This window comes from Camelus bactrianus, chromosome 12 (assembly GCF_048773025.1).
Source record: "Camelus bactrianus isolate YW-2024 breed Bactrian camel chromosome 12, ASM4877302v1, whole genome shotgun sequence".
Lineage (NCBI taxonomy): Eukaryota > Metazoa > Chordata > Mammalia > Artiodactyla > Camelidae > Camelus > Camelus bactrianus.
Window position 1 is genome coordinate 6,728,842 of NC_133550.1, and position 7,300 is coordinate 6,736,141.

The following is a 7,300-nucleotide window of genomic DNA, read 5'->3' on the forward strand; positions in this document are numbered from 1 at the left end:
CCGAAACTCTGGACTCTCAGCCCAAACATCCAACCGGGCTCAAAATGCCTTCAGAGCCCCAGCTGCCTTCTTCTCTGTCTGCACCTGCAGCTTCTGCCTCCCTCCATCTCCACTCCAGCAGCTCCTGCTAAATCGGAGCCTGAAATCAGATGTCAAGAATCTGCTTCTGACCTCCTCTGCCCAAATATTTGAGAAGTCACCTCACCTGCCACAGGAGGAAGGAGCAGGAAAGGAGAGAGAGAGGCCGCCCAAAATCAGCCTGGCTATAAATAGTGGGGAGAGGGAGGGCGGGGGAGCATGCAGGAGTCCCAGACCAGCCTGGTACATTTAGACATGTAGGTTTTCCCTAAAGGGGAAGTGAGACCAGGTTGTTGGAATGGAGAGGAATATTGGAGGTCAAGGAGGGGAATGAAGAAGCTGGAGGAATCCAGATAATGGAGGCAGCTCGATATTAGAATAAATAACCTGCCAGAGAACTTTTGTATTTGAGTCTGGAGTTTGGAAATTCATTCAATTAAAACCAATGCTGATACCGTGTGATTCCACTCGTATAACACTGTCAAAATGACAGAACTGGAGAGATGAGGAACAGATTGCTGCTCGCTAGGGGACAGAGATGCGGGGGGGGGGGTTAATATACAAAGATAGCACAGGGAGTTCCTTCATGGGGATGAAGAGTTCTGTATCTTGACTTCGGTGGTGGTTATTCAAACCTATATGGGAAATAAAATTGCATAGAACTACGCACACAGGCGCACACATATGCAAATGAATGCATATAAAAAACTGGGGGAAACGGAATAAAGCTTGTAGGCTAGTTAACAGAATTGTACCTGAGTCAGCAACCTGGTTCTGATACCGTGCCACAGTTACAGATGGTGTCACCACTGGGGGAGCTGGGGGAAGGGCACAAGGGAATGTACTGTTTTTGCAACTTCCTCTGCATCTGTAATTATTTCAAAATAATTTCAAAATATTTAAAAAAATTGATAAATGTCCGGACCCAGCAAAGACTTTGCCCCTTATCTGAGTGGAAGCCGAGGTTTCTCCAGCCCCTCTGTCCCTCTTCCCCTCCCTCCGGAGCCCCTATTTTCCAGCTCCCCCAGATGACACATTTTCTAGCTGCTGTGTCTAGCTTAGGAGCAAACACTTTCAGAACACACTGCAGGGTTTACTTCTCCCTCCACCTCATCTGGCAGCAGAGCCTTGGAGCATATGTCCCAGGGCCAGCCTCTTCCTCCCCAACACACACAGCCTCAGGACTTTCTTACCGGCCCCCACCCCTCCAGCACTAGAGGCCTTCTGTGGCCTCTGAATTCTGGCTGTAGCCAAAGTTCGAACTCTGGGAGTGGCTGGGAGAGAAGGAATAGAAATGTGATCGAGGGGAGTCCTTTGAGAAGTGGCTTGACCACTGTGGTCTTGGAGGATCCAAGGGAAAACCCCTTGCGCCTTGGGGAGAAGGACTGGGAGGTCACTTCCCACAGGGAGCCATTCAGACTGTCTTGAGGGCCCTTTTTCTTTGAGTGTGGGCTTCATGCCAACATTTGGAACTTGGCCACACCACCAACGGCCCCCTCTTGAAGCCCAGCCAGATCTCCCAGTATGAGAAGCCTTCTCCGCTCACACCATGTCCTCCCTCAGTCCTCACCCAACCCTAACAACTCAGCAGCTTCCGGCCCTAATGCTTAGCCCAGCCAGTCAGCTTGGAGATCGCTAATTAAAGCTAACTCTGAAGGAGACCTCCAAAGAACAGGGAAATGAGTGGAGAAAAGAATTACAGAGTTGCGTTCACCCATTCTAAGAGAAAGTAATCCGGGTGGGAAATTGTAAGCAGAGGTGGGCAGAAAAAGATTTCAAAGTTCAAGAGTCATTCTCCGGTTATGTATGCAGCTAGTGTCTGTCTCTACCAAAGGCAGGTGGACACTGAGGTTAGACAGTGAGCAACAAGGGTCTAGAACAAGAGCAGATGGAGGATGATATCAGCTGGGGTCCCCAGATGCAGGTACCCATGTCCTCTGCCCAGATCTAGGGCAAAGGAACAGCCAGCGCATGGGAGAGGAGGGCGGGGCTGATGTCTGCAGAGTCCTGGCACTCTCAACACTGACTATGAAAATGTCAGGAGGCTGTGCCAAGGTGGGTGAGGGTAATACAGCATGGGCCTGGCACTCTCCATGAGTCATCCTCTTCCCAAAAGTCACAGACTCTCAGCCAAAACCCCCAACACCAACCCCCTCATTAGCTCCTGCCCCCTGTTTCACATTCTCCTTGTCACCGTTCTCTGGCACCCCTTCCAACCCCAGCCTGTCTCTCCCAGCTTTGGGAGTGAGGCACTGGGCATTTTCCAATCTGCCTCTGTTTTGCTTGCTTACTGCAGTTGGAAGCTAGAGCCAGAGGGGGCGAGGACCGGGCCAGGCTGCCCTGCGATGCTCTCACTCTTCCCGCTTCTATTGACCAGCCACTTTCTGGAGCAGAGCCTCTTCCCAAACACTCCTCCTCTGCCAGGATTCCCTTCAACTGATGCCCCACAAGTACAGAGGGGCACAGTGGCAGGAGACAGCGAGCCCTCCCTAAAAGTGCTTCTGGGCTCCCCCTCCTGGGGCCCCTCTCATGGAGTCTGCAGAGCAGCGCAGTGGTTACCCTGGGGATCTGGCATCAGACGGCCTGCGTCTGTGTCCTGGCTCTACTTCATTACTACACTGCTCTGTACCGCAGATGCTTCCCTGCAAACTGGGGGCGACTATTACACTTCACACGATTGTTCTAGGGATTAAATGAATTAATACATGTAAAGTGCTTGACACACAGTAGGTACTCAGGAAATGTTGGGGAGAAAGTACACATTTAAGCGCAGACACATACACACGGTATCCAACACTTTCATTCAGAAGTTTTATTTTGGCACTTAATGTTCTGCTTTATGTTCCCACTTAACCATTTCACTCACTAATCTTTTGACAGCTGCTTATCTCCCAGGACTTAAGGTGCTACTCTGCAAAGAGCTGAATGACTTAATCTCCAACTGGGACTCAGGAAATTCATGAAGAATGTTTTATTCTAACTCAGTCAGTATCCATTTCTTCCCCAGTCCCCACAAGCAGATGTAATGAAGTCACTTTTCAACTATGTCACTGAATCACCAAGTGAGAGCATGCCAAAGTTGGAAATGGCCTTAGATGTGGTTCAGCCCCGTGATTCTCACCTTAGGTGCACATTAGAATCACCTGAACAACTTTTTTTTAAATACCTAAACAGGCTTAATTAATTAATTAGTCTGAGGCCGAGGAATTTCTTTTAAAACTTCCCCCAATGATTCTAATGTTTAGCCATGGCTTACAGTCACTGATTTAATCCAATCCCCTAATTTTACTAGGAGAAAACCAAAATCCAGAGTGGGTAAGCAACTTGCCCGATGTCACCCAGCATGTCAGTGCACCGTGCACCAAGAGAGATTGTGAATATTTGTAACGTTCATCACTGCTTCTTGTTGGGGTTAATCTCAGGGCATCTCTCTGTAGTTCAGAAAGGTGTTACATAATCTACCTTTTCCTTGGCCAGCAGCGCTTATTCTTCACGTTAAGACTTAAGTGAGTTTGCATTCCCTGACCACAAAAGGACAGAGAGGGAACTGCACATTCACCACACATAGCCAGCCAAATTAGCAAAGCTCCCTAGGAGGCCGCTGGAAGTGCCTAAAGTGCTTCCTCTCTGCAATGATCACCCAGAGGCAAGGAATTTGGCCGGGTGGTGCAAGCCCTGGGATTTGCTCCCACTTCCGGCTTTCACTGCTGCCAACCCACAACACTGACTGCACCGCGCCTGCCTCCTAGCAGCACGCTGCCCTGTATCCTACATCCCATGAACCTGGGGCAGTAGAGGCCACCACCAGGCCAGGCCGCGGGGGAGATGGGAGCAAGATGACCGGAGCGGAGCATCCGGGGCAGGCCCCGGACACCTACCTTGGTCACCGCTCCCCGAGACCTCTGAGCTCACTGCACAGACCTCCCGGGAGCAAGCTAACCAGGAGACATGCATCCTGCGAACCTGGGGAAGCAGATGCTGCCCCTAAGCCAGGCCTCGGGGGAGATGGAGACAAATCCAGGGATTCACACCGGGCAGCATCCCCTCCAGCCACAGCCACCATTGCCCACCCACCACACCGCACAAGGCTCCCAAGGAGCTGGCCCACCTGGGGATATGCCTCCAGTGAACCTGGGGCAGCAGAGACCGCCCCCAGGCCAGGCCACGGGGAAGGTGGGAACAAATCCCCCAGCTCTCACAAGGCAGCTCCCCCTTATTCCACCTCCACAGCTGCCACACCTGCCATCGTCCCCGCTGCTCCCTGACTGGGCCACACAGGCCTCTAGGGCGCAGTCTGACCTAAAGACAAACCTGGGGCAGCAGAGACCGCACCCCACCAGGCCACGGGGGAGATGGGGGCAAATGACTGGCTCCCACAGGGCAGCCCCCCTCCCCACACCGCCACCACCAGGGCTACGGCCTCTGCCATCTTCCTAGCCCCCTGGCCGCACTGCGCCCGTGGTCTTTCTAAAGTCGGTATAGAGGGAACATGTCTCAACAAAATAAAAGCTATTATGACAAACCTACAGTCACAATACCCTACCAAGAGAGCGGAAAGCCTTTCTGCTAAAATCTGGAACAAAGCAAGGATACCCACTGTCACCACTTCTATTCAATATTGTATTGGAGTTCCTAGCCACAGCAATTAAATGAGAAAAAGAAACAAAAGGGTCCAGACTGGAAAAGTAAATGTAAAAGTGTCATTATACGTGGGTGACATGATACTATATAGAGAAAACCCTGAAGGCTGTACACAAAAACTACTAGAGCTACTACCCGGCAAGGCAGCAGCACACAACATCCACACACAGATGTCAGGGGCCTTGCTTCACATGAAAGTAATAAACACTTTTAAAATGGCATCCAAGAAAATAAAATACTTAGGAATAAATCTGATGAAGAACGTGAAAGACTTACATGCAGAGAACTACAAAACACTGACTAAGGAAATTAAAGAGGACTTAAAGAATGGAAAGATATCCCAGGTTCTTGCACTGGAAGAATTAATGTTGTCAAAATGGTCGTCCTGCCCAGAGCAGTCTGCAGATTTAATGCAAATCCTATCATATCACCCAGGGCGTTTTTCACAAATTGCAAGAAATCATCCTAAAATTTATATGGAATCACAGAAGACCCAGAAATTACCAAAGCATTACTGAAGAAAAGACCAAAGCTGGAAGAATAACCCTCCCAGACTTCAGACAATACTACAGAGCTACAGTCATCCATGGTATTGGTGCAAAAACAGACATATGGATCAATGGAACAGAACAGAGAGCCCAGAAATAAACCCACAAACCTTTGGTCAATTAATCTTTGACAAAGGAGGCAAGAACATACAATGGAGTAAAGACAGTCTCTTCAGTAAATGGTATAGGGAAAACCGGACTGCTGCGCGTAAATCAATGAAGTTAGACTACTCCTTCGCACCATACACAAAAATAAATTGAAAATGGCTTGAAGACTTAAACATAAGACAAGATACCAGAGACCTCTTAGAAGAAAACATAGGCAAAACATGATCTGACACACAACTCAGCAATGTTCCCCTAGGGCAGTCTACCCAAGCAACAGAAATAAAAGCAAAAGTAAATAAATGAGACCTAATTGAACTTAAAAGCTTTTGCACAGCAAAGGAAACCATAAGCAAAACAAAAAGACAACCTACGAAATGGGAGAAAATATTTGCAAATGTTTCGACTGACAAAGACTTCATTTCCAGAATATATAAACAGCTCATACAACTGAATGACCAAAAAACAAACAACCCAATTCAAAAATTGGCAGAAGACCTCAACAAGCATTTCTCCAGTAAAGACATACAAACAGCCAATAGGCACATGAAAAAATGCTGAATATCACTAATTATCAGAGAAATGCAAATCAAAACTACAATGAGGTATCACCTCACACCAGTCAGAATGGCCATCATTCAAAAGTCCACAAATAAATGCTGGAGAGGCTGTGGAGAAAAGGGAACCCTTCTACACTGTTGGTGGGAATGCAGTTTGGTGCAGCCACTGTGTAAAACAGTAGGGAGACTCCTCAAAAGACTAAAAACAGACTTGCCAAAAACTTTTGATGGGGGGGCGGGCCAGGGCCAACAAACTCCCAAAGGCCTGGGCCTCGCCTCTTATTCCGCCCCAGGTCGCCTGTGCCCAGGAGGGTCCCAGGCGGCCTTCACTCGCCAGGCAGGCCCACCTACACAGGAAGGCCATGGCCTAAGGGCCAGCAGGTGGTGCTCCAGGGCCCGTCCTGCGCCCTCCCACCTTCCGGGGCTGCACCCGCTTTCCCAAACCCACATAGGAGAGGCGGCGAAGATGCGGGGTTCAGTCACTACTAATGTTGGGGGGGGCACCACGAACTAGGATCGCGGACCCCCGACAAGCCTCAGGGTCCTAACAGGCCGCCAGGCCCGGGCCTCACCTACGCACCCCTCCCTGTCTGTGCGCCTCCCCACCTGCGCAGCCCAGGCCTCACTCCCGGCTCCCCGACCTGGGCGCCCCCATCAGCGCCTCCTTACTTACCTGGCGGCGGCAGCTTCAGCGACGCCAAGCGGCGGCCCAGACCCCAGGCCGTGTTCCTCCTCGGGAGCTGGTCGAGGAGCACCCGGCTCCGGCCCAGCCTCCATGCGCTCTGGGCCGGTTCCGGCGTCCGCGCGTGCGCGCCCCTCCTCCTCCCGCCCGTAGCGCGGACCCTCGGGCTGGCGCTCCTGCTGTACCGGACTTGGCCACTGGGGCCGGGAGGGGCCGGGCGGTGGGGCCGACCCACCCCGCCCACCCACCGCCGGCCCAGGCCAGCCGGGTCCCCATCCCCAAAACGGCCCCACCCCGCCACTGACCTGTCCCAGTACCCAACTAGAACCACCACCCACCCCGGGCCAGACCACACCCCTTAGTCCCACTCCCTGTGCTTGCCTCCCCTCCTCCCCATCACAGCCCCCTCAATGCTTAATTCTGTATTTTCTTACGCATAAAGTTCTTAGGCCAGTGGCCTTCAAGTTGGAGCACACCTCGGGGTACACAGAGACTACGCAGGGCACGTGGGCACAGGTAATATGGGAGACAGATTTCCAGATCTCCATTTCCCACGTGTTACTCCTCAAAGCACACCCGTGACATGAGGCTGTCCTCTGTCTGCTAGCCTTTCATGGGAGCTTTTTCACACTCGATTAAAAGCACCACCAAATCTTCATCTGCATTACGCTGTCCCCACAATGCAA

The 7,300-nt window shown here is 51.2% G+C and overlaps 1 long non-coding RNA gene across 2 annotated transcripts; it reads right to left on the bottom strand.

Moving 5' to 3' along the window:
• Positions 1-213: 213 nt before the first annotated feature.
• On the bottom strand, positions 214-6,738 carry LOC141579345 (uncharacterized). 2 transcript variants are annotated; one of them, XR_012510531.1, is made up of 3 exons: positions 6,606-6,738; positions 834-896; positions 214-713 (listed from the first exon to the last, which is right to left on the bottom strand). It is a non-coding gene; the product is annotated as an uncharacterized LOC141579345 (long non-coding RNA). The 2 variants fall into 2 exon arrangements; XR_012510530.1 differs by having other exon boundaries at positions 834-946; positions 6,606-6,729.
• Positions 6,739-7,300: the final 562 nt, after the last annotated feature.